The sequence below is a fragment of the Papio anubis genome, chromosome 9 (assembly GCF_008728515.1).
Source record: "Papio anubis isolate 15944 chromosome 9, Panubis1.0, whole genome shotgun sequence".
Taxonomy (NCBI): domain Eukaryota; kingdom Metazoa; phylum Chordata; class Mammalia; order Primates; family Cercopithecidae; genus Papio; species Papio anubis.
Window position 1 is genome coordinate 89316025 of NC_044984.1, and position 27911 is coordinate 89343935.

Below are 27911 nucleotides of genomic sequence, written 5' to 3' on the forward strand. Positions count from 1 at the left end.
AAGTTAGGACGCTGACCTCAGTCACACAAAATAGAACTGATGAAGGAACCAAGGTCAAGATTAGGATGGTGGTTGTGGAAATGGAAAGGGAAAAACAATTTCTACATCCACTGCCAAAGCTGGAAAGATGTAACTAGGGATTTACCCTATATAGGGCTAAAAATATGACAAACAGTGGGGACATTGTCCTGTGATGGAGAGCGCTGTTTTAGCACCACGGACAGCTCCCAGGTTATCAGGTATTCGTCCTGGGTGGTATGGGACCATTATTGCTGTCCGTGATGGTGCCTTTTAATAAAAAACATTAAGTAACATTTTTGAGCATATAATTAGTGAAAGCTTTACATACATTAATTAATTCTCATAAGGAAACAGGCACGTAAAGATTATATAATGTCACCCCAAAATCATACAGATAGCAAGTGGTAGAGCTAAGTCCTGAGTCCAGGTAGTCTGGGTTTAAAACCCACTATGCCGACAGGGCGCAGTGGCTCACACCTGTAATCCCAGCAATTTGGGAGGCTGAGGCAAGTGGATCACCTGAGGTCGGGAGTTTGAGACCAGCCTGACCAACATGGTTAAAATCTATCTCTACTAAAAATACAAAAATTAGTTGGGCGTGGTGGCGGATGCCTGTAATTCCAGCTACTCAGGAGGCTGAGGCATGAGAATCGCTTGAACCCGGGAGGCGGAGGTTGCACTGAGTCAAAATCGCGCCACTGCACTCCAGTCTAGGCAACAGAATGAGACTTTGTCAAAAAAAACAAAAAACAAAAAACATTACACCATACTGGAAAAGACACTGATGACAAAGTATGATTATATAGTAATAAAGTCTATATCTTTCCGGCTTTGGCAGTAGATATAGACACTGTTTCTCCCTTTCCATTTCCACAATTGCCATCCTAGTCTTGACTTTGGTTCTCTCATCAGTTCCATTTTGGTTACATTGGAACTAAGTTTTGAATGACAAATGGAATTTAACTAGAGGCCAGATGGACAATCGGCTACCTGAAGCCCTGTGTTGAGAAGGGTTCTGAGTTCTAATCGAGGTCCAGCGAAAAGCCTTCTGTGAGCAGTTAGCAAATGTGGTAGAGAGTGATGGGAGACCTCAGGCCAGGAAGGTACATAAGCCAAATAATAAAGGATCTTGGATGTGAGGAAGGAAGTTTAGACATTTTTCCTAAAAGCTTTAAAAACCCGCTGAAAAGTTTTAAGCAAGATATGACATTAGGATGAGATTTGCATTTAAAAAAAATCATCCTAATAATTTCAGGGTAAAGATAACAGAGTAAATCATGATCACAGATTCTTCTTTTCCTAATACCAGATGTAATGAAGAAAACCTGTAGCGCAGAGAGATGACAACAAACTCATCTGAGATAAGGTGAGACGGGGGCCAAGGAGACTTCATCCACACTATATAACAGTTACAAAAAGATCTGGGTGGAGTTGCCCCTATGAAACAAGATTAAGATGAAAACATGACCATGTAAATGTGGTACAGTCAAAAAAGGGTGGAGTGGGGAGGAAGGAAGATAATGTATGCACTGTGAAGAAACCAGTATGGAAGAAAACATAAACCCATGAAACACATCCCCCAGGTAGTGCTTTGCACTATAAATGCTTTCAGAATATGAACGTGGGTAAATAAGACCTCAAAATTGAGATGAAAAAATGACCAAAAGAGAGCAGAAAGGTGTCAGAGCTAAAGAAATGAACCAAAAACTGAAACAACACCATTATAGACCTAATATATAAATTAGAAATGCCAAATAACAGGAAAGACATGATTGAACATTGAATTAATGGATAGTAAAAGGTTTGCGATAATCATGGCAAATGCATAATTGCCACGGAGGGAGTAAAGCAATTAGGGAGAGGATAATGAGATAATAAGAGAACCAAGAGAAATCAAACATAAGATACTTGGTGTCCCTAATTGATGTAGACAATCCAATAAGTGTAACAAAATATGCATTTAGACCCACAATACAGGAAGAGTTTTTCTAAAATGAAGAAAGAACTGAATCTGCAGAGGAAAATTTATACTATATGCCGGACAAAAAGTACTTTAAACAGACATAAAAACATAGTCTGGTTAAGTTAATAATTTTTAAGGGAAAATAGTTATTTAGGTATCTAGACAGAAAAGTCAAATCATCCATGAAGCTAGGGGTAGGTGGGGGTAGAATCAAAACAGATATGAACAAGTCCAAAACAACCCCAAGCCAGAAGACAATGAAACAATGTCATCGGCCTGGACAACACAGCTAGACTCTGGTCTCTACAAAAATATATTTTTTAAAATCAGCTAGGCGTGGTGGCACATGCCTGTAGTTCTTGCTACTTGGAAGGCTGAGGTGGGAGGACTGCTTGAACCCAGGAGGTTAAGGCTGCAGTGAGTCATGATCACTCCAGGGCACTCCAGCCTGGGTGACAGAGTGAGCCCTTGTCTCTAAAAACAAAACAAAACAAAACCACACACACACACACACACACACACACCGTCTACCTAGCTTGGAGAGAGAAAAAGTATGACCTAAAATGGTTACACATAACCATCTGCAGATATTCTGAAGCATGAAAGAACTCAGGGAGTAAAACACACAAGCCCTTCTTGGGGGGGAAAAAAAATCCAGCCAAACAGGAGCAGGAGATGAATGAAAAAAAAATCAGGAACAGAAGACACCAAGGTAAAATGTAAAAGTGCTGATGGTCGACAGTTCAGTATTTAAATAGAGAACTAAGACTAAATAACTGATGGAATTCTAGCAGTGGAATAAATTGAAAATGTTACAAATTCTGACAAAGTAAAAATAATGGAAAGATTTTTAAAATCAGGAGGTGACGGAGAGTGAAAGGAAGTATGAGTGCTAATTACTTCATCTTCTATCTGCAGAGAACCAATTGAGATCATCCAAAATTGAAACGTAAAAGAAACACTTAAATGTCTTAATGATTTCTGCAGTTTTTTCTTAACCTCAGGCATATCTTAGTAACTTCTCCCATGATGGGGGGTGGGGGGGAGAAAAGGTTATCTGAAACTGAATTATTTCAGTTTAATTATAGATATTTTTATTGTGTTAAAGTGAAACAAACTTAAATTCAGTAATTAAAATAACCTTGGTAGTCATAAAACTCTCTCTCTCTCTCTCATCTTCTATCTTTACATATAAATAGAGAGGCTTTTTGAATTATGTTAACACTCATTTTTGGGTGGTGAGATTTTGAGAAATGTGCTGCTTTTCTTTTTTGTACTTTTCCATATTGCTTAAAAACTTTTTTAAGGACCAGATACCATTTTTATTTAAAAATAATTACTTTTTAATGATAAATGAATATGGCTGCTAAGTGTAATTCAACATGGAAAGATATCCATGACATATTGCTGAGTGAAAAGGTTAGTTTAATAATCTTATTTAGGTAAAACCTACATATCATACATACTTATATATTCATTTAAAAGTCTAGAAAGTTGAATGCCAAAATGTTAACGTATTTATTTCTAAAGCTGGGGTAGAGAATTGGGCTTATAATTTCTCAGTATCATTTTCTAAACCTTTTTATTTAAAAATAAAACAGACTGGGTGTGGTGGCTCATGCCTGTAATCCTAGCACGTTGGAAGGCTGAGGCGGATGGATTGCCTGAGCTCAGGAGTTTGAGACCAGCCTAGGCAACATGGTGAAATCTGGTCTCTACTAAAATAAAAAAAAAAAAATTAAAAAAATTAACCGGGTATGGCAGCATGTGCTTCTAGTCTCAGCTACTTGGGAGGCTGAGGCAAGAGAATTGCTTGAATTTGGGAGGCGGAGGTTGCAGTGAGCCCAGATCATGCCACTGCACTCCAGCCTGGACAACAGAGCCGAGATCATGCCACTGCACTCCAGCCTAGGTGACAGAGCGAGACTCTATCTCCAAAAAAAAAAAAAAAAAGAAAGAAACAGAAGAAGAAGACAAACAGGTGGCCAGGAACAGTGGCCATGTCAACACTTTGGAGGACTGAGGTGAGAGGATCACTTGAGGCCAGGAGTTTGAGACAAGGCTGGCCAACGGAGTGAGATCCTGTCTCTACAAAAAAATTGTTTTAACTAACCAGGTGTAGTGGTGTGTGCCTGTGGTCCCAGCTACAAGCAAATGCTGAGAGATTTTGTCACCACCAGGCCTGCCTTACAAGAGCTCCTTAAGGAAGCACTAAATTATGGAAAGGAAACACTGGTACCAGCCACTGCAAAACCATACCAAATTGTAAAGACCATCGACACTATGAAGAAACTGCATCAACTAACAGGCAAAGTAACCAGCTAGCACCATAATGACAGGATCCAACTCACACATGACAGTATTAACCTTAAATGTAAATGGGCTAAATGCCCCAATTAAAAGACACAGATTGGCAAATTGAATAAAGAGTCAAGACCCATTGGTGTGCTGTATTCAGGAGACCCATCTCATGTGCAAAGACACACATAGGCTCAAAATAAAGGGGTGGAGGAATATTTACCAAGCAAACGGAAAGCAAAAAAAAAGCATGGGCTGCAATCCTAGTCTCTGATAAAATAGACTTTAAACCAACAAAGATCAAAAAAGACAAAGAAGGGCATTACATAATGGTAAAGGGATCAATGCAACAAGAAGAGCTAACTATCCTAAATATATATGCAACCAATACAGGAGCACCCAGATTCATAAAGCAAGTTCTTAGAGACCTACTAAGAGACTTAGACTCCCACACAATAATAGTGGGAGACTTTAACACTCCAACGTCAATATTAGACAGATCAATGAGACAGAAAATTAACAAGGATATTCAGGACTTGAACTCAGTTCTGGACCAAGCAGACCTAATAGACATCTACAGAACTCTCTACCCCAAAACAACAGAATATATATTCTTCTCAGTACCACATTGCACTTATTCTCAAATTGACCACATAATTGGAAGTAAAACATTCCTTAGCAAATACAAAAGAACGGAAATCATTAACAGTCTCTCAGACCACAGTGCAAATCAAAGTAGAACTCAGGATTAAGAAACTCACTCAAAACTGCACAACCACATGGAAACTGAACAACCTGCTCCTGAATGACTACTGGGTAAATAACAAAATTAAGGCAGAAATAAATAAGTTCTTTGAAACCAATGAGAACAAAGACACAATGTACCAGAATCTCTGAGACACAGCTAAAGCAGTGTTTCGAGGGAAATTTAAAGCACTAAATGCCCACAGGAGAAAGCAGGAAAGATCTAAAATTGACACCCTAACATCATAATTAAAAGAACTAGAGAAGCAAGAGCAAGCAAAGTCCAAAGTTAGCAGAAGACAAGAAATAACTAAGATCAGAGTAGAACTGAAGGAGATAGACACAAAAAATCCTTCAAAAAAAATCAATGAATACAGGAGCTGATTTTTTGAAAAGATTAACAAAATAGACCGCTAGCCAGACTAATAAAGAAGAAAAGAGAGAAGAAACAAATAGACACAATAAAAAATGATAAAGGGGGTATCACCACTGATCCCACAGAAATTCAAACTACCGTTAGAGGATACTATAAACACCTCTACGCGAATCCATTCACTTCTTAAGGATTGCAAAATAAAGATTTCTAATTCTGCATTTCTTTTTCATTCATTAATTGAAATGCTTTTATAAAGAGGTAATTTCCCCTATTGGTTAACTAGTATTACAGTTTATACAGAAAAGGCAAAAGAAAAGCTTGATTCTATGCACTTCTCTTACAGATTTCAAGATAATGAGTTGGTTCCCTATCATCTTCTGAAGGTGACCAATCTTTTAAAATATTCATATGAATTCACAAATTTAAACATTTTTGATCATTTTAATCAATTACAATTATTAACTTCCATGAAAACTAGCATTGACCTGTTTTTGGCCAATAAGAGCCCCTTCAATTTGGCTTCTCAGGGTTTTATTTCTCCATGTACCTAGATGTGTTTGATATTTTTCTTGCTACTGAGTATTACAGAATGCTCTAGGCTCATCTCGTGCATTTTCTGTCCCAGATAGAAATCAACTATTTCTCTGAAAATGATCAGTTTTTCCAGGAAGTCTTCATTTCTTTTAGTGGTAAATAGTGTTTCAGGACTAGGATCTTGGTACTAGGAATGCTCCTGGCTGCTGACTTGGTCAGAAATTTTAGGCCTCTTCAGGGGACAGCGCTAAACTACAAGACTATCTATACAGATAAAATCTGTAAACTATATACTCTCTCTAGCTAGTATTATGTGATATATATCATACTAGTAGCTCCAATTCCAAGTCATTCTTGTTTTTATTTGACCTCTTCTGTATTATACCTTCTTCCAAATGAGACTCCTGGTAGTTTGAGACCAGCCTGGCCAACATGGTAAAACCCCGCCTCTACTAAAAATAAAAAAATTGTCTGGATGTGGTGGCAGGCGCCTGTAATCCCAGCTACTTGGGAGGCTGAGGCAGGAGAATTGCTTGAACTTGGGAGGTGGAAGTTGCAGTGAGCTGAGATCTCGCCCGTGCACTCCAGCCTGGGGGACAAGAGCGAGACTTTACCTCAAACAAACAAACAAACAAACAAACGAGACTCCGGGTTCTTAAGAACACAAGTGATGATAGAAGTAGAATATCCTATAATTACTTATTTATTTATCACACAACTCTCTCAGAATGGCAATAATAATACACTAAATATTACTACTGAGAACATTTAAGAACATTTTTGTATTTACTCTCCCTATTCTGCTGCCTCATTTTTAAATTTTAATTTTACTTTTTTTTTTTTTTTTTTTTTATTTATTTATTTTTTTAGCAACAGAGTCTCACTCTGTCACCCAAGCTGGAGCACAGTGGCATGATCATAGCTCACTGCAGTCTCAAGTGCCTGGCCTCAAGTGATCCTCCCACCTCAGCTCCCAAAGTGCTGGGATTACTGACATGAGCAACTGTACCTGGCCTTAATAGTTGCACTATATTACATTATCTGATCATTTACCCATTACATGATATCCTGTTTCAATGCTCATATAGTCTTTTTTTTTTTTTTGAGACGGAGTCTCACTCTGTCGCCCAGGCTGGAATGCAGTGGCGTGATCTCCACTCACTGCAAGCTCCACCTCCCGGGTTCACGCCATTCTCCTGCCTCAGCCTCCCGAGTAGCTGGGACTACAGGCGCCCACCACCTCGCCCCGCTAATTTTTGTATTTTTAGTGGAGACGGGGTTTCACTATGTTAGCCAGGGTGGTCTCGATCTGCTGACCTCGTGATCCGCCCACCTCGGCCTCCCAAAGTGCTGGGATTATAGGCGTGAGCCACCGCACCCAGCCAACACTCGTATAGTCTTAATTTAAAAACAACTGTATTTCTAATTCTCACCACCAGTTTCTCTTGTGTGAATCTTATTCTCAAGTAGAATCCTCAGGAACTGTTAATAGGAATAATATTTCTTAACTTCTTACTGTTGATAACAGTTTGTCTATTGATAATAGTCATCAAGTGCTTAAAAGTTTACAGAATAGAATGAAACAATTACCTTTCATTTAAAAGCCACTAAAAGATATCAAGAGAACGACAGAAGATTTGAAAAACATTTACTGAATATAAAGTTCTTGGCTTACACGTTCTTTTTTCTTACGTATCTTAAACATGTTAAAATACATTTATTGAGTATCCTAAATATATTAAATATGTTATTTAATTTTCTCATGGGGTAAATCATTGCTCTCAAAAATTCTGGTGTTGATATAATTTTCTTTCCCTTGCTGTTTTTGCTTAGATGCTCAAAGGAAATTTTTCTTCTTTAAAGCACAGTAATTTTATTGGAAAATGTCTAAGTGCTGTCAGTTTCAGTGTGATATTCTCCAGTGTGCAGCATGTTCATTCATATGTAGCTTCAAATTTTTTTTTTTAATTCAGGGAAAAATAATTTTTTAATTTATAATTTTAGAATGCATTGTTTTCTTCCTTTACTTTTTGTCTTCGGGGATTCCTGTTATTTGTATGTTGGATCATCTCCTATCTTCAGTATCTGCCACTTTCTCTTGATATTAACAAAATTCCTTTCTTAATTTCTTTTTGACTTAAAAAATCTGCCTTTTCACATTCTGTTTTTCTTTTTTCTCTCTGTTGCCCAGGTTGGAGTGCAGTGGCATGATCTGGGCTCACCGCAACCTCTGCCTCCCAAGTTCAAGCAATTCTCCTGCCTCAGCCACCTGAGTAGCTGTAGCTGGGACTACAGGAGTGCACCACCACACCCAGCTAATTTTTGTATTTTTAGTGGAGACGGGGTTTCACCATATTGGCCAAGCTGGTCTCGAACTCCTGAGCTCAAGTGTTGCACCCACCTGGGCCTCCCAAAGTGCTGGGATTACAGGCGTGAGCCACCACATGTGGCCCACATTCTGTTTTTCTGTTGGATTTGTCTTTGGTTTTCAGTTTAGTCTTCATTCACAAAGTTTAGTCTTCATTTCTTCTATTCCTAATTCTTTCTTGAAGTCTATCACCTCGTTTAAAAATTTTTTGTGATTTATGTTATTTTTTCATATCTTCAGTTATTCTCTTAATATCTTTTAGTGGCTTTTAAATAAAAGGTAATCGTTTTGATCTATTCTGTAGACATATCTTGCTGCGTGGTTTCGTCTGAATGGATGTTGTTTTGTTCCACATATCTTTTATTTATTTTTCAGAGACAAGGTCTTGCTCTGTCACCCAGGTTGGAATGCAGTGGTGCAATTACAGTTCATTGTCCCACCTCAGCATCCCTAGGACTACAGGCTTCTGCCAACTAATTTTTTTTTTTTAATTTTTTGTACAGATGGGGCCTCACTATATTGCCCAGGCTGGTCTTGAACTTCTGGCCTCAAGTGACCCTTCACCTTGGCCTCCCAAAGTGCTGGGATTACAGGCATGAGCCACTACACCCAGCCTCTATTATTCTTTTTTTTTTTTTTTGAGACGGAGTCTCGCTGTGCTCCCAGGCTGGAGTGCAGTGGCCTGATCTCGGCTCACTGCAAGCTCCGCCTCCCGGGTTCACGCCATTCTCCCGCCTCAGCCTCCCAAGTAGCTGAGACTACAGGTGCCCGCCACCACGCCCGGCTAGTTTTTTTGTATTTTCAGTAGAGACGGGGTTTCACCATGTTAGCCAGGATGGTCTCGATCTCCTGACCTCGTGATCCACCCGCCTCGGCCTCCCAAAGTGCTGGGATTACAGGCATGAGCCACTACACCCAGCCTCTATTATTCTTAAAATAATTTTGTGTAGGATTTGGTCTTGAGACTTCTTATTGCCTTTTTTTTTTTTTTTTAATGTAAAACTCAATTTCCTGAAACTCGAGAAAGAAGTATGACCCAAGGTAATATTTCTGACTTCATGGAACTGCCTTTTCTGATATTTTTATAAGAAGCTAAAACATATATTGCAGCTTGTTTTCTGAGATTTCCTGGTTCTCTTTCTTTTTACCACTTATCCCTGTTCCCTCCCCTGCCTCAACTCCCCACCCCCACCTACCTCCACCCCTTCTCTACTGCCTACTTCTACAGTTTCTCTTCAGGGTAGAATCCTATCCTGAAAGGGATCCCTGGCTGGTCAGTTTTGAGGGTTCTAGGAGCCAGACTGCTCCAGCTCCTTCAATTTTTTTTACAGCAAATCCCTTCCACTCACCCGCTATTGGAGCTGGCAAACCTCTTCCCAGTTAACAAATGCTGTCCTCAGCTTGGCCTGCCATGCTTTCCAGTGAACGACTGTTGACTATTTGGAGATTCTCTTGTTCTCAGATCCATCAGAAGTCCCACAGAGAAAGCCCCTCTGCGTTCTCCTGCACAGATGCTAGTACCATGCAGGTCTTTGTGGATTTGGGAGTTGCAGGGATATCTTCTCACCAAGTTTTGTTGTAAATGTGTTCATGGGTTTTTGATTTGGCCATCTAGTTGTTCTATCAGTTTTTATTTGGGAATTCAAAGAAATTTTAAAAACTATGTTGCAGCTACTATCTTCCCAGCTCACTTTATTTTAAAAATATTTTTACAGCAATCATGTTTCTCTAGGGGGGGAAGCAATAATATTTCCATTTTGGGAAAAAAAGATGCATCTGGCCACATTCTACTGGACAGCTTTGAGGGATTTAAACAGATACAATCAGCTGATATGAAGTAGCACAGCTCTACCATTGTCAAAATATTTAAATACTTTAATTCCAACTAGAAAGTAGCCAGTGCTCCAACTCCCAATGCCTGTTTCTTAACTGTCCTTTCTCTAGGTCCCCCTGACAAGTAGAAGCTAAGGAGTCAATGTCTATCATAAGAGGGGTCCTGTGGGCTCCTGCTCCAGCTCAATGACTGATTGGTCAAAGTCCATGCTGTAATGTTGGTTTAATACTTGGAATATCACCTCTGGGTGGACTCCATGAGATTTGGAGACAGTATGGGGGGAGGTGAAAGTGAGGGTTTACAGGCCTTCTGAATGGGCCTCAGCAGAATATTTCAACCAACATTTACTAAGCATCTCCTGGTATGCCAGGCATTATTCCAGGCAAAGAAGGTACAAAGACAATAAGACGAAGTTCTTGGCCTTGGGGCACCCACAGTCTGGTGCTCTGTCTTTGGGGCTACTTATCCGCTGGAAGGACGCCAGTTTCACTGAATTGCATTACAGAACTCAGCCTCTGAGCAGAAATGAAAGAGGAAGCAAAGTGCAGACCTAATGACAAAGCTCTTACTGAAGCCGTGACCTAAACAAGCTCAAATCTCTCTACCTTTGGAACAGTGACTGCTGTAAGAGGCCTGGCAGCTAATTAAAACATGTGGTAAATAAGCCAAGCAAGGAACTCTCTGTCCTTGTACACAGTGATTTGAGCGGTCTCCTTAGACACAAAAGCCTGTATCCTTCTCTATGGAGCAAATCAGCTATTAAACGATTCACGTTCTGTGTCCTCACTGGACTGGCAATGCTTTGTTTGAATGAGGAAAAAGAGACCTGGAAGGAAATCGGGTTGGAAACATAGTGTTTGGCTAAATAATAACTGCAGTTTTTCTTATAAAAGATTTTTACCCTCAGGAGTGCTATACATTTGAGGACATGCTCTGATTTTTGTTTGCCCAGTGACTGGAAGCACAAATCACTCTGTAGAGGGTGGGGTGGAGGACCTGGGATCACATGGGACTAGCTGTTTACTGTCGGAGCCCAATGCCATAAGGGAAAAAAGTTACCTCAACACCCTTATTCCCCCAAAGTCAATAAATTCCAATTGACCACATTTATTAAGTAAATACGTATTAAGCACCTACTGTGTGTCAACTGTAGTCCCTGCTATAACCAAATTCCACCTTAACCATCAGGAAAATTAACATGCAGAAACCGGCTGGGTGCGGTGGTTTGTGCCTATAGTTCCAGCACTTTGGGAGGCCAAGGCAGAGGATTGCTTGAGTCCAGGAATTTGAGACTAGCCTGGGCAACAAATTGAGACTCTATTTCTGCAAAAAATAAAAAATTAGCTAGCTGTGGTGGCACGCACCTATAGTTCTAGCTACTTGGAAGGCTGAGATGGGAGGATGGCTTGAGCCTGGGAGGTTGAGGCTGCAGTGAGCTGTGATCATGCCACTGCACTCAGCCTGGGCAACAGCTCAGCCTTGCCTCTGTAAAGAGGTATACAAACCCAGTGGTTCCCAAAGCAGAAGTAATGCTTAAACACGAATCAGACATACATTATGAGTAGGACATTATTGTTTATACTTTCAGTTATGACTTCGAGAGACTGAACACAGTCAAGTCAACTTGATTAGTCTGTAGGAGTTTATGGGGCATTTGGGAACCCCTACCTCAGAGCAAGAAAAACAGGCCCTATAAATTATCGTTCTGACAAAATGAGAATGTTATATTGGCAACTGCTACCATTAACTTCTAATAATGTAGCGATTTTCAATGCAGGAAGGGAATGTATCAAAAACCTTGGTGGGAAGGCAAGGGAAAAATAAAAGGTGCTTTTTCAAGTTACAGATCCCCTCTTAATAGATTTTTGTATGGTAGTGGTTAAGAGCACAGGTTTTGGAGTCAGACTGCCTAAAAGCAAATCCTGGCTCTAATCCTTACTAGCTGTGTGACTCTGGTTAAATTAGATAGCTACTACATGCCTCAGTTTTTGCATCTGTAAAATGGGAATGACGACATTCATGGTATCATACAGCTGTTTTGAAGATGAAATGAGTTAACACATGTAAAGTAATACTTAGAAAAGTGGCTCCCAGCTGGGCTTGATAACTCACACCTGTAAACCCAGGACTTTGGGAGGCCGAGGTGGGTGGATTGCTGGAGTCCAAAAATTCAAGGCCAGCCTAGACAACAAAGGCAAAAATCCCATCTCTACAAAAAATATGAAAAATTAGCTGGGTGTGGTCGCATGCTCCCAGCTACTCGGGAGGCTGAGGAGGAAAGACAGATTGAATCTGGGCAGTGGAGGTTGTGGTGAGCCATGATCACACCACCGCACTCCAGCCTTGGCAGCAGAGCAAAACCCTGTCTCAAAAAAGAAAAAAATAAAAGTGCCTCCCTCCCAGGTCTTGTCCCACCGCTGCCTCTTACTGACCTACATCAACCGTCTTAGTGAGTGCCCCAAATCTCAGACCCTGATAGAATCAACCCTGATAGAAGGGGAAGGAATCTTGGAGGCCAGCTGCTCTTATCCATTCAGGAATCCTCTCTCTGAAATCTTGGCCACATCATCTTGAACACACCCTAATGAGAAGGTTTCCTCCCTGCTAAAACACGTTACATCTCTGGACATTTGAAAGGTCTTCTTTGCATTAAGCTAGAGTCTGTTTCCCTGTTTTCTCTGCCTGTTGGAATCAGAGATAACAAGGTGATTCGCATCCTTTTCAATGATGGAGGCCACAAAGGGTACGCACGAGGACTCTAGGGACAGCTTGCATGGACTGAGCCTCAGCTTCGCCGTTCATTGGCTATGTGATCCCGGGCAACGTAATTTTTCTATGCCTCAGATTCCTCGTTTGCAAAATGGGTATCCCAACACTGCCAATCTCCCAGGGTTGTTGAGGATCGAATGAGGTAACATATTTAGAGCTTGGTCCCTAAGACTTAGTCCATTTTATCATGATGCTCATGCTGTGGATCGCCCCTCAGCATTTGCTTCTTCAGGCTACACATCCCTATTTCCCTCACTTGTTCCTCAATCAGTAATCCCCAACACAGCTCACCCCTCTCCTTTGAGTAGCTCCAGTTGCCAGTGTTCTTCCCTATTTATTTATTTATTTTTTCATTTTCATTTTCTTTTTTTTTTTTTTGATACAGGGTCTTGCTCTGCTGCCCAGGCTGGAGTGAAATGGCACAATCACAACTCACTGTAGCCTCGACCTTCCTGGGCTCAAGCCATCCTCCCACTTCAGCCTCCCGAGTAGCTGGGACTGCAGGTGTGCACCACCATGCCTGGCTAATTTTTGTATTTTTTGTAGAGATTGGGTTTTGCCATGTTGCCCAGGCTGGTCTCAAAATCCTGGGCTCAAGTAATCTGAGTAATCTGCCCGACTACACCTCACAAAGTGCTGGGATTACAGGCGCCCCGCCAGTGTTCCTCTTTAATTACAGTCATGTGCTGCGTAATGACATTTTGGTCAACAACAGACTGCTTATACACAGTGGTCTCATAAGATTATAATACTGCATTTTTGCTGTGCCTTTTCTATGTTTAGATACACAAATACCATTGTGTACAATTGCCTACGTATTCAGTATAGTAACATGCTATACAAGTTTGCAACCTAGAGCAACAGGCTATACCATATAGCCTAGGTGGGTAGTAGGTGATACCATCTAGGTAGGTTTATGTAAGTGCCCTCTATGATGTTGGCACAATGATGAAATAGCCTCATGACACATTTCTCAGAACATGTCCCACTTGTTAAGCAACACATGACCGTTTATCCCCAGAACTGAGCCCAGGACTCAGGTGGGCTATGGTCCATGAAGACCAAGATATGCCATCCTCTCCCCTGCGTGGTTGTTTATTCATTCACGTATTCATTCATGAACAGTTTTAAGAGTCTATATTTTTATTAAGTGACCCTAAGAGGGAATTGGCTTCTTTTAGTGCACTTATCATACTCTTGGCTCAAAGTGAACTTGCAGTTGGCTACAAGAAGAGTGAGTAAACTCTTCTGTAAAGGGGCAGATAGTAAATATTTTAGGCTTTGCTGTTCATATGGTCTCTACTGCAACTACTCAACCCTGCTGTTGTCCCACAAATGCAGCCACAGACAAAATGTAAAACTTTATTTACAAAATAGGCAACTGCCTGAATTTGGCTGAGCCATAGTTTGTCAACTTCTGAACTAAAATGTAACATGAATGTGTTACTTTTCTACCTCTCACCTACTGCCTAGTGTTTGCAGTTGACAGTTGTTGTTTTAACACAGTGCAAGTCCTTTCATTTACCTCTAGTCAGCTTTATTTTGTTGGTTTGCCCATTCCTCTACCCTGCCGAGATTTTCCTGAGCCCTGATTGTGCCACTGTCCAAAGTAACCCCTGTCTCTCTTAACCTTGTGTCATCATCTGCCAATGATAAATGTGTCTTTTTATATATTTATCCAGGTAATTGATTAAAATTTTGAACTGGAAAGATCTGAGCACAGAGCCTTAATTTTTGCGACAAGCAACGTCCCTCCTTGTAAATTCTGTGGGTTGTTCAGGACTCAGCCCAGTGCCACTTCTTCCGGGAAGCCATCCTTACAACTGCCCTCCCTTCCCAAGCCACCCTGTCCAGTCTGAGGAGGGTGCCCTTTGAATGTAGTCCATCCTACCTTCCACATACCTCTACCCTAGCACTACCACTGCCCTGGAATTATGCCTCCTCCACTAGTCTTTGTACTCTGTTCCAAATCATGGCACAGAGTAGGTGCTCAACAAATGTTGCTAGAATTAATGAATAAAGGAATGAATGAGTGAATGAATGTGTGGCTTCATGTATGGGTCCTCCTTAGCTTCTTCCCTTCATCAAAAATTACTTTTGGGGGGCTAGATGCAGTGATTCATACCTGTTATTCCAACACTTTTGGAGGCTGAGGAGGGAGAATCACTTGATGCCAGGAGTTTGAGACCAACCTGGGCAACACAGCAAGACCCCATCTCTACAAAAAAAAATTTAAAAATAGCCAGGCGTGGTGGCAAGCATCTGTAGTCTTAGCTCCTTGGGAGGCTAAGACAGGAGGATCTCTTGACCCCAGGAGTTTGAGGTGACCATGAGCTATGATTGCACCACTGCACTTCTGCCTGGACAACAGTGTGAGACCCTATGTCAAAAAAAAAAATTACTTCTTTCTTGTTGCCTTCCTTTGATCAGCAGCTTGGTTACTGGAATTTAATAAACTAATTGGAGAATGGTATAAGTTCAAGATAACAGCTCAATGTACCATCGCTATCTCTTCCCAGATTGCCTGGGAGGTTATGTTTTAGAAGAGTGTCCAATGTCCTTATCTCAGAAGTCTAAATAACATGGCAATTTTAGGTGCTATAGGAAAGAGATTTTGGAAAGAAAGGTGAATACTTTATCATCTCCTTCTAATCATATGGCACTGTGTTCTCCTTATTAGGCTTTTGCATAAGAAAAACCTGAACACAGCTTCTTTGAAGAATATATATAAATGTTTATGGATTACAAATAATATTAGTAAACACCATCTGTACCCCATAGAGTGTTCCAGGCTTGTCCCCAGAGAGTCTCTAACAAAACAACTCACAGTCTCACCTTTAAAACCAATATCATGCTGTTCAATTACCAGGAAATGCCTGTCTCAAAATCCAGCCTCATCTTGAGAATAAACAATAATAAATAAAGACAGCGTTGGTGTTATGTTGTTGTCATTGTTTTCTTTTTTTGAGATGGAGTCTTGCTCTGTTGCCCAGGCTGGAGTGCAGTGGCCGGATCTCAGCTCACTGCAAGCTCCGCCTCCCAGGTTTACACCATTCTCCTGCCTCAGCCTCCCGAGTAGCTGGGACTACAGGCGCCTGCCACCTCACCCGGCTAGTTTTTTGTATTTTTTAGTAGAGACAGGGTTTCACCATGTTAGCCAGAATGGTCTCGATCTCCTGACCTGGTGATCCACCCATCTCGGCCTCCCAAAGTGCTGGGATTACAGGCTTGAGCCACCGCGCCCAGCCCATGTTGTTGTCATTGTTAATAAATTATTGAAAATTATTGAGGGTCTCATTCACACCGGTATTGGGGTAGATGAATCCTGTACCCTGAAGTACTTGGAGTGACTTAACTCCTCTTTGGTTAGAAATTCAATAGGGAGTTTTTTTTGTCACTAGTAATTGAAAGCTGAGGGTTAAGACCTGGGATTTATTTCCCAAACACAGCTCACTCAGTTCCTTGACATATATTCTACTTTTTTTTTTTTTTTTTTAATTAGAAATAGGGCCTTACTATATTGCCCAAGCTGGTCTCAACCTCCTGGGTTCAAGTGATCCTCCCACCTTGGCCTCCCAAAGTGCTGGGATTACAGGCATGAGCCACCACACCTGGCCCAAAATCAGAGTAGGGGGTGCAAACTGGTGGCTCTAGGGCCAACTCGAGGTAGAAGCTATGTACAGTGTTGTCTTCTTTCCTCCTTTGCTCCCTCTCTCCCTTCCTTCCTTTTTTATGTATAATGTTTGAGCTAGATTTTCTTTTATTTATTTATTTTTTTTTTTTTGAGATGGAGTTTTGCTCTTGTTGTCCAGGCTGGAGTGCAATGGCGCGATCTCAGCTCACCACAACTGCCTCCGAGTTCAAGCGATTCTCCTGCCTCAGCCTCCTGAGTAGCTGGGATTACAGGCACCTGCTACCATGCCCAGCTAACTTTTTGTATTTTTACTAGAGACAGGGTTTTGCCATGTTGGCCAGGTTGGTCTGGAACTCCTGACCTCAGGTAATTCACCTGCCTCAGCCTCCCAAAGTGCTGGGATTATAGGCGTGAGCCACCGCACCCGGCCTAGGTTTTCTTTTAGCACAGTATGCACTCCCCTATTCATCACAGTTTCTTCCATTCCCTGTTGCCTGTCCTACACCATGTAGCTTTACGTATTTGAATTATTTTCCTAGCCCCTGAAGACATTTGAGTTTTAGACCTCTGTATTCAGAACACTGAGTAATTTGCAAAAGGGAAGGATATTTATAACAGTTATTATTTCAGAGCGTTTACTATGGACAGGCCGTGCACGAGAGGTACTTTCCACACATTATTTCACATATCCTACATCTTTAGGAGGCTAAGGAAGATGAATTAGTCCAGAGCCACAGAGTTGGTAGATAGCGGAGGCAGGACTGATAAACAGCCCCTCCAGAGTAAGCCACATTACAACACATGACAGCGTGTGCTGTTCTGAAACGATCGCACCTGGTCCTCTGCTTAAAAATTTAAAGAAATAATTACAGAGGCTTTAACTCAGCAGCAAACTACAACTGGATCTGAAATTTAAAACTTAGAAAAGAGAAAAAGCAGATAAGCCCCAGAGCAAAACTGTTTAAAAAAATTACCCGCTATGGCAGAAATCCTAAATAACATGAGAACAAGAGGTTTTTCTAGGCTGCTTTTAAACTGTTCTTGTGTGCATGTGTATATATACTATATTTTGTTTAAAATGTTTTTATTTTACTAGATCCTGAGTGGAAAATTTTATTTCTCTCAGGACAGTGCAAACAGAGCATCAGAGCTGAAAGCTGGCAGCTATGTCCTCAGAAGCAGAACCAGAATAGGGAAGGGGTGGCAGGAAACTGGGAAAATTCTGGAAACCTCTGGAAAATTCCAGGCTAATCAATCTTCAGTGGTGACAGGAGCCCTCTTACCCTCCCTTTGGGTTCCTAACAGGGGCCAAGTGAAGGAGATACAGTAACAGTCCCACAAACTACTAATCTTCTATCTTCAGGAAGTGGTGTGTTTACTGAATTCATGTTTATCAGGGCCTGCTGCTGTGCTCTGTGCTGAAATTCTGAGGCACAGTCCCTGCCCTCCTGGAGCTTAGAATCTAAAGATAAAGTCTTTCCCTTTAAATTCCACTTACTCAGAATTTCAGATATTTCTGGCAACCATTTTCAAGCATGAAATGTTTTCTAGAACCCTGAGATTTTTGTCAGACATGGACTGTATCCTCCAGTATCTAGATCCCAGGATGCTAGGGACTGAGTTGTCTTCCTTCTCCCTAAATTCATATGTTGAAGCCCTAATCCCACATGTGACTATACTGGAGATAGGAGCTTTAAAGAGCACTAAGGTTAAATGAGGTCATAAGGGCAAAGCCCTAATCCGACAGAACTTGTGCCCGTGAAAAAGAAGAGATACTGGAGCTCTCTCTCTGCATGTGAGTCCCGAGGAAAGGTCATACGAGCACACGGTGGGAAGGCAGCTGTCAGGAAGAGAGGCCTCACCAGAACCCGACCATGCCACACCCGGATCCAGTCCCCAGAACTCTGAGAAAGTAAATTTCTGTTGCTAAAGCCACTAAGTCTTTTGTACTCTGTTTGGTAACCCAAGTTGATGAATACACAGGAAAACTTCCAGACCATGTCATATTGATGAATACTAAGCTTGCTTGTGCAATGGAGAGCTGGAGAAAGAACTGCCCTCAGTGTGAGGCTGTTGGCTTCTCATCTTCACTCTTGTCTTCTGAACTTGCCTAGTGCATCTGAATTTGAACAGTAAGGCCATTCCATGGGAAGCAAAACCTAGAAGAAAAAGAAAAGCTAGTACACTTTTTCAGTATGCATCAAAACTTGGATCCTAATCACAGCTAAGAAGGAGAAACCCTCTACGAGGAACTCTAAGGTGGTTAGTGATCAATGAACTAACCAGGTGGTCTGCCCTAATTATAGAATCTATAAAGAGGAAAACAGGAAGGCGTATGTGTAACCATTCTGCATGTGAAGTTCTATATGGTTGTCCCTTGGTATCTTAAGAGGGATTGGTTCCAGAACCTCTTAAATATACTAAAATACCCAAGTTCTGATATAAAATGACTTAGTATTTGCATATGACCTATGCATATCTTCCCATATACTTTAAATCATCTCTAGATTATTTATAATTACCTAATATATTATATTATATAGTATATGTATTACATGTATATATTATATATAATACCTGAAATAATATAATACCTAATACCTTCCTGCTAAAGGGAACTCAATGTTCCTTAAAAATCTCTCTCACCATCATCTCTCATCATCTTTCTATTATCAATCAGATCATCAGCCAGGCGTGGTGGCTCATGCCTGTAATCCCATCACTTTGGGAGGCCAAGGCGAGTGGATCAACTAAGGTCAGGAGTTCAAAACCAGCCTGACCAACATAGTAAAACCCCATCTCTACTAAAACTACAAAATTAGCTGGGTGTGGTGGCACATGCCTGTAATCCCAGATATTTGGGAGGCGGAGGCAGGAGAATCACTTGAACCTGGGAGGTGGAGGTTGCAGTGAGCCAAGATCAGATCAAGCCATTGAACTCCAGCCTGGGCAGCAAGAGTGAAACTCTGTCCCAAAAATAAAAAATAAGATAATCAATGGGCTGCATAGATACCCATGCACCCTGTGCATAGTAAGTTCTCGATAAATATTTATTGATAATAATAATATAATAATTTTACTCTCGCAGTTGCCCTTGACCAATGCCAGCAACAGTATCATTTAGTTTGGAATTTAGAAATCATATCTTCATGGGATCAACCCTGGATGTCTCCATCAACAGAAGATTTCCTGGAAGTTTTGGGATCTTGCTGATATGACCTCTCGTTGGTGCCAAATTCTATCAACCTTGAACACATCTCCAGAATGTTGAGACTATTCTAAAGAAGACTTTTGTGCTGAGGATTATTAAAAAGAAACTTCCTGTGACATCTCTAGTCCGGTTGGAAACAAAGCAATCATACTCCTGCTAAGCAGATATGCTGCTCTGGGCTCTCAGCATGTGGCTGGAAGGGTTTGCTGCTCCCTGCAGGCAGTCCCCATCCATGACTGCACTTGCAGCTGGAGCCTGAGACAACTGCTCCATCCTGGGAAGCAGCCTTTCTATACCTTTCTGAGAGCCCTGCATAACACACAATAACATGTTGGATTATTTAACATTACATGTAAAGGTCAAGGGAAAAAACTGATAATGCTGAGTCTAAATGACAATTGGGAATGAGTAAATCTGATTGTCTTGGTACTTAGAGACCTGCTTTCTCCTCCTAATAGTATTAGGTGGCTTAGCCATCTAAGCTGTCATCCCCTATTCCATTGGATTCTCCTGTACCCTTACGCTCTATCTTTAATCTCTTTTAAGAATATGCTACCAGCTTCTGAAGGACAAATATCAGAACTATGAAGGAGACAAAGGAACTCCAGTTATAATAAGATAAATGCAGATGAAAACCACACTAAGACACCATTTCTCAATCATCAGATATGCAGAAATATAATATTGGATAACATACTCGCTCTGTTGGTCATTCCAAGGGCTAATTGGCATTCTTATACATTATTGGTAGGAATGCAAAATAGTATAACTCCTATAAAGGATAATTTGGCAATATCAGGCAAAATTGTACATGCATTTACCCTTTGATACAGCAAACCCACATGAAGACTCTATCCCAAAAGAAAAGAATATTAAAAGATTGGAATATCACCACTAGCCAAATCCTAATGAAATGAAGGATCTAGACAATGATCACCAGTGGCTGCTAGGAACACATAAAGAGAGACATCATGTGCTTCCTGGTGAAGTTCACAATAAACCCTGTAACATATTATTGCAAAAAAAATCAAACTGAGTCAGATCAAGCCTCTAGATTTAACTACTAAATTATAGGAACTATAAGGGACAGAGGAACATATTAAACAACACCATAGGAGATGCAATCAACAAAATCCAGACTGTAGGAAACAGTATAGGATAAACAGTCTGGCTGAGAATCTTTCAGAGTTCGTGAAAGATATGAATCCTTAGATTTAGAAATCACAGTGAATCCTAAGCAAAACATATAGAAAAAAAAAATCTACATTTGCACATTGTATTGAAAATGGTAAAAACAAGATCTTGAAAGCAGCCAGAGAGAAAAATATCCAGAAAGCATAACTCATGAAAAATAGGAGAAACTAACAGATTGAAACCAAAATCTATTGTTTTTAAATGACATACAAAGATCTAAGGTCCCCTTCCCAGAGACAGGCTACCTATGGGCAACAAGGAGAAATAACATAGGTACACAAACTCTCTGCTTAAAATCACTATTTGTTTCAAAATCACTCTTGGATGGGGGCGGTGGCCCATGCCTGTAATCCCAGCACTTTGGGAGGCCAAGGCGGGTGGATCACTTGAGGTCAGGAGTTTGAGACCAACCTGGCCAACATGGTGAAACCCCATTTATACTAAAAATACAAAAATTAGTCGGGCATGGTGGTGCGTGCCTGTAATCCCAGGTATTCGGGAGGCTGAGGCAGGAGAATCGCTTGAACCCAGGAGGCAGAAGTTGCAGTGAGCCAAGATCACACCATTGCACTCCAGCCTGGGCAACAAGAGCAAGACTCCATCCCCTGCAAAAATAAAATAGAAATCACTCTTGCCTATTTTTCTTGTTTCTATTAAGGAATGGGAAGAAACTGTGTCCAGGTAGGAGAGTTGAAATTAGATGTCACTATTAGTCCTTGATTTCTTCTCTTAGGGAACGAATAAAAGCAGTTAGCCAGCCTTCCTTGCTTGGCAGGGTCACTTCATTGTGCTTGCAAAGGTTTGCTTGGGTTCTGAGCAACAACTCTGGTGTCTGCCATCGACACCAAGTGGGAGACACCACCCCAGGGGTGAGGATGGTTTGCACAACTAAAGAAGCCATTATTTTGGTTGAAGACAGGAGCTGGAGGAGTACTACTTGGATGGTGCATCTGATAAGATAGGAGATCAGGGAAGTGCAAAACTCTTTTGGCTGGTCTCTGCCTCCCGGGATCGTACAATTTCTATTATGTGAAATCAAAAAGAATCACAGTACAAACTGCCTCAGAGAAGAGAAGTCTTCATTTTGGCAGACCACAGAACAACTTCTATGATCATTCGGGCCTCGCTGAAAAACCAACCAGGGCAGGGCACTACCTGCTCTGGCTTGGAAAACCACTGAACCATGGCACTTGGTGGGCCAGCCTCAGCCAAGGCCATAGGGACCTTAACTGGCACAGACAGAGATCTGAGCAATACGGCCCCTCATACAAAGCCTTCTATCATCACCCCATCTCAGCTTGGGCTGAGACTTTCACTTCCTTCCCTTCTGGCACATGAGCCATGGAAAACCAGCACAGTACCCGACTCCGCGCATGCAATTATCTCATCTAGTTCCCACCCTCTGAAGTGGTACCTATCCCCGTTATATATGGGAAGAAACTGAGGCTTGGAGATACTAAATAACCAGTTGGTAAGTGGAAGAACTTGCAAGACTGGGTGACTGCAACACCCACATTCTTCACCACTGCCATAAAAGGTTTCCACATATTTAGGCCAACCTGGTGGCTCAAGCCTGTAATCCCAGCACTTTGGTAGGCTGAGGTGGGCAGATCGCTTGAGCTTAGGAGTTCGGGACCAGCCTGGGCAACATGGCAAAACCCCATCTCAACAAAAAAGAGCTAGGTGTGGTGGCATGTACCTATAGTCCCAGCTACTCAGGAGGCTGAGACAGGAGGATCACTTGGGCTGAAAAGGTCAAGGCTGCAGTGAGCCGAGATCACACCACTGCACTCTAGCCTGGTAGGCAGAGTGAGACCCTGTCTCAAAAACAAGAAAACAGAACAAAACAGAAAAGGTTTCTACATATTTAAGACTCCTGCTCCTAACGCCTTCAATTATGGGAATTCAGGCTTGCACACCCCAACTGATTTCATAAGCTTCATCTAATAATCTTTATCTCTTTTACTCTTAGAGAGAAAACTGTTCTACCAGCACCCTTCAAAATATTTACTCTCTCAAGAGAGAAAAGGTTATCCTCCAACACTTTCTCAGTCTTAAGAGTGCCTGGCACAGTCAGATGTGGTGGCTCACGCCTGTAATCCCAGCACTTTGGGAGGCCGAGGCGGGTGGATTGCCTGAGGTCAGGAGTTCAAGACCAGCCTGGCTAACATGGTGAAACCCCATCTCTACTAAAACTACAAAAATTAGCTGGGTGTGGTGGTGCACACTTGTAGTCCCAGCTACTCAGGAGGCTAAGGCAAGAGAATCACTTCAACTGGGGAGGCAGAGGTTGCAGTGAGCCGAGATCGTGCTACTGCACTCCAGCCTGCGTGACAGAGCGAGACTCCATCTTAAAAAAAAAAAAAAAAAGAGTGCCTGCCACATCATTCCTCCAAAAAATACAATAATTTTTTCTATTTGTTTTAGAGATGGGTATCACCATGTTGTCCAGGCTGGCCTCAATCTCCTGAGCTCAAGCGATCCTCACGCCTCAGCCTCCCCAAGTGTTACAATTACAGACATGAGCCACCGTGCTCAGCCAGCAATTACAGGCGTGAGCCACCACGCTCAGCCATAGAAGCAGGTCTCCAGCCCTAGAGCTGGACCATTTCTTCAGTGTCTCTGGCCAGGACCACTGAGGATGATAAAGGCTGCTGACGCCACAGCACTGACTGCACCCTGAGGACAGCAGAGCATTGCCAAAGAAGCCCAAACTGTTCAGTGGATGAACAGATCCCAGGTACCTGGGAGGCTGAGGTGGGAGGATCACCTGAGCCCAGGGAGGTCAAGACTGCAATGAGCTGTGATTGTGCCACTGCACACCAGCCTGCGTGACAGAGTGAGACTGTATCTCACAAAAAAAAAAAAGGCCAAGCACGGTGCCTCACTCCTGTAATCTCAGCACTTTGGGAGGCCAAGGTGGGCAGATCACCTGATGTCAGGAGTTTGAGAGCAGCCCTGCCAAGATGGTGAAACCCCGACTCTACTAAAAATACAAAAAAAAATTAGCTGGGCCTGATGACAACCGCCTTTAATCCCAGCTACTTGGGAGGCTGAAGCAGGAGAATCATTTGAACCCGGGAGGCGGAGGTTGCAGTGAGCCGAGACTGCGCCACTGCACTCCGGGCTGGGCGACAGAGTGAGACTCCGTCTCAAAAAAAAGTAACAGGACATGCCCCAGACTGCCTGCTACTCTACAAATGATACCCAAAGGCACATTTCATCAAGGGGCTATTGAGAAACACCTGGTTTACAAGGTTTTGAAAAGTTTTCAAATAACCGTCACTTGAGCTTCATTCAGCAGTTAGAGAATCAACCCAAGGATAGAAAGGGTGATATTTGATGTCCTGTGACTACTGCATTTATTTCAGTAATGTCAATATTGGCAGCAGGATGGGCATAAATTGGGTGGGGAGGGTATTTTCTTCTTAATTAAAGGCCCTTCCTCACCTCATATCTATTCTCATTAATCAGTAACTGGAGAAAGCCACCTACGAAAGATTTGATTTTTCAACGGTGTTTTATTTTATTTTCCTAAAAGGTCAGTTGGACAGGCCAAGGAAAATTTCCCCCCAAGAGTCCTTGGAGATTGTTTTGAGCTGAAATAGCCACTATCACGGTTGGCTGAGCACTAAATGAAAAATAGCGTTAGATGTCAAATTAATATTTTAGGACCGAAAATGTATAAACCCTCCCTGGCATGTCGGCCGGCGTGATAGCAAGCGTTAGCTACAAAACTGCAGTGATGACTGGAAGGCCAGAGCCACAAGTGGCCATCAGTTCAAGTGCGGAAATCCAAGAGCAGGAGAGAGAATTACGGGGAGTAGGTCTGTATTCATCAAATTCGGCAGACGAGAGGGGCAAGAAAAGACAAGAGTGATGACGTTTTTAAATGGATTCATTGTGTGAGATGACTGCTGGGTGAAAAGCAGTGGATTAGGGCTTTGTCAAAACCACAGCTGAAGCCTTAAGAGAAAAATATGATATTGTAGAAAATCACAATGGAAGATACAGCAATGTGACAAAAGCAGGCTACAAACCAAATGCACAATATTGTCCAATTTAAAAAAAAATAATATGAGAGGGGAAGCACACATGAGTGAGTGCCAGAAGCCTGGTTTTGCCACAGAATGTTCTAGAATGTTTTCTTAAAAAATACGGATCCCTTGGCCCCACCCCTAGAGGTTCTAATTTATTAGATCCGGTTTGGGTCTCAGGTATATTGGTTTTTAGAAGCTTTTTAGGTGGTCCTCTCTGATATAGAGAGAGAAAGAGGGGGTGGGGGGAGGGGAAAAAAGATCAGAGAGAGCTTCATAGGGCATTTTTTTTTTTTTTTTTTTTTTTTTCTGAGACAGAATCTTGCTCTGTTGCGTAGGCTGGGAGCTCAGTGGTGCAATCTCGGCTCACCACAACTTCCACCTCCTGAGCAAACAATTCTCCTGCCTCAGCCTCCCAGGTAGCTGGGATCACTACGCCCAGCAAATTTTAAAAAAATTTTTATTATTAGTATTATTTTAGTAGCAACAGGGTTTCACCAGGTTGGCCAGGCTGGTCTCAAACTCCTGACCTCAGGTGATCCACCCACCTTGGCCTCCCACAGTTTTGGGATCAGAGGCATGGGCCACTGTGGGGCATTTCTGATTTAAATGTTTTGCCAGTGGATTTTCTATATTTATGTATTGCTCCATGAATATGCATTGCGTCTACTCTCAGAAAAGGTTATTAGTACAAATTCTAACTGAACTTTTTAGAAGAAATAGCCTCCGGCAACAATAATAATAATGATTAATGTTTACAAAGTGCTTCCTCAATGCCAGGCACAGTTTTATTAATGCTGCCATTTAGTCTTGAAAATAACTCTGATGTAGGCACCAGTATTGCAGCCATTTTATAGATGAGAAAAACCAGAGGCCAGAGATTCTAGCTTAGACAACTAGAAAGAGACACAGTATGAGCACAGGGACTTACTGGGAGCCTGAGGCTTCACTCCCACATTCTATTTCATCCTAGTGAACAGGATGCTTCGGACAGGAAGAAGTCTGTGGTCCAAAACCCCACCTGAGGCACTGAGGGCTCCCCTCAGATCAAATCGTCCCATATACTCTGGCTCCTGGGCCTCAGGGTGCCTGCTTTGAGCTTCCCTGGGAAGTCATGGGAAGTTTCTTCCTGCCTTCCCATCAGTGTCCTATTCCTTCCAGAGACTTCCCAGAGTTTGCTACTTGCCTGACAGGAAGAATTCTATCACCAGGCAAGCTAGACAGAGGGAGAAAGAACGAAGAAATTGAACACCCCAGGACACTGGCTGGCTATTAAGGCATGCCATCAGCAATCCTTTGAAAAAATTCTTAATTGGTTTTTTAAATTGAAGTGGAGAATGAACTTCTATGAAGTACCCCACGCCATTGTACACGAGGATACGCATATGAAATCTGCAGGGGTTTTGACTGGAGAGAGGACAGAGCATTCACTGAGATTATTTTCCCATTTCACAGATGGTGGTGCCAAGTCATTAAGGAATGTCCTAAAAGAGAAAAGAATGAGTTGATGCCCCTCCCAGAACCAAGGGTCTTCGCTAGTACAAAAGTATTCTGTGGATTTTAAAGATTTTACAAAATCAGTAGGTATTTTAATTCATTCTCTTTCATGGTAAGTTTGCCAGATAAAACACAGCATGCCCTGTTAAATTTGAATTTTGAATAACAAATAATTTTTTGTAAAGTATGTCCCAAATATTACATAAAACATATATATATGTGTGTGTGTGTGTGTGTATATATATATATTTGTGGGTTTTTGTGTGCTTTTTTTTTATTTGAGATGGAGTCTCACTCTGTTGCCCAGGCTGGAGCGCAGTGGCGCGATCTCGGCTCACTGAAAGCTCTGCCTCCCAGGTTCACACCATTCTCCTGCCTCAGCCTCCCTAGTAGCTGGGACTACAGGCACCCACCACCACACCCGGCTAATATTTTGTATTTTTAGTAGAGATGGGGTTTCACCGCGTTAGCCAGGATGGTCTCAATCTCCTGACCTCGTGATCCGCCTGCCTAGGCCTCCCAAAGTGCTGGGATTACAAGCGTGAGCCACCACACCCAGCCAAAACATATTTATATTTTAAAATTATTTGTTGTTTATCTGAAATTCAAATTTATCTGGGAGTCCTGTATTTTTATTGGCTTAATATGGCAGCCCTATTTCGTGGAAAACATGATTTATTTTCTCCTTGGAGATTGCTTTTTTTCCTCAGTGTCACCAGCTCAATGATTTGAAGAAGCATAAACCAGAAAATTAATCCCAGTCCATCCTTTTGTGTCAGACACCCACAGGGTCAGCTGCTTTGGTAGCCAGTGAGTATTACATGTTACAAATGCACACATGCGTGCACACTCACCCACACACCTTTAAACACACACGCACACACTTTCACATCAATGTTCTCACACTCATACATACAGATACAAATGGATGCTGTTTCTCCTAATATCCTAAAATAAAAATCCCTCACTCCGTTCAGATTTTCACGGCTTTCCAAACACATCACTTTCCTTTTTGGTCAGTGCCTGTCTGTTCAAGGAGAAAGTCATATCCCCAGCTTGCTTTGTGTGCTCAGCTACGCTGACTCGGCTTCCCACAGAGAAGGCTGGCACTAAGACTTTATCTCTTGTATTTCAGAAAAGTTGAATTTCTCTTTTCTTGCCATTGCATAAAACTGCCTGTTTCAGTATAAAGGGATGAAAGTTGTCTTAGGGTCAGATAATGAATGCAACTTACTAACAAGAAAAAATGCAGAACGGAGAATTGAAAACTCAAGCAATATAATGAAAACATTTGAAAATGAGAGAGAAGAAAAAAATTTTTACATATTCACAGGAAGCAGTGTAGCACAGTGGTTAACTCATCACTCCTATAGCCAGGCTCCTTGAGTTACTAGATGGCCAAATTATTTACCCTAATCCGTAAAGTGGAAA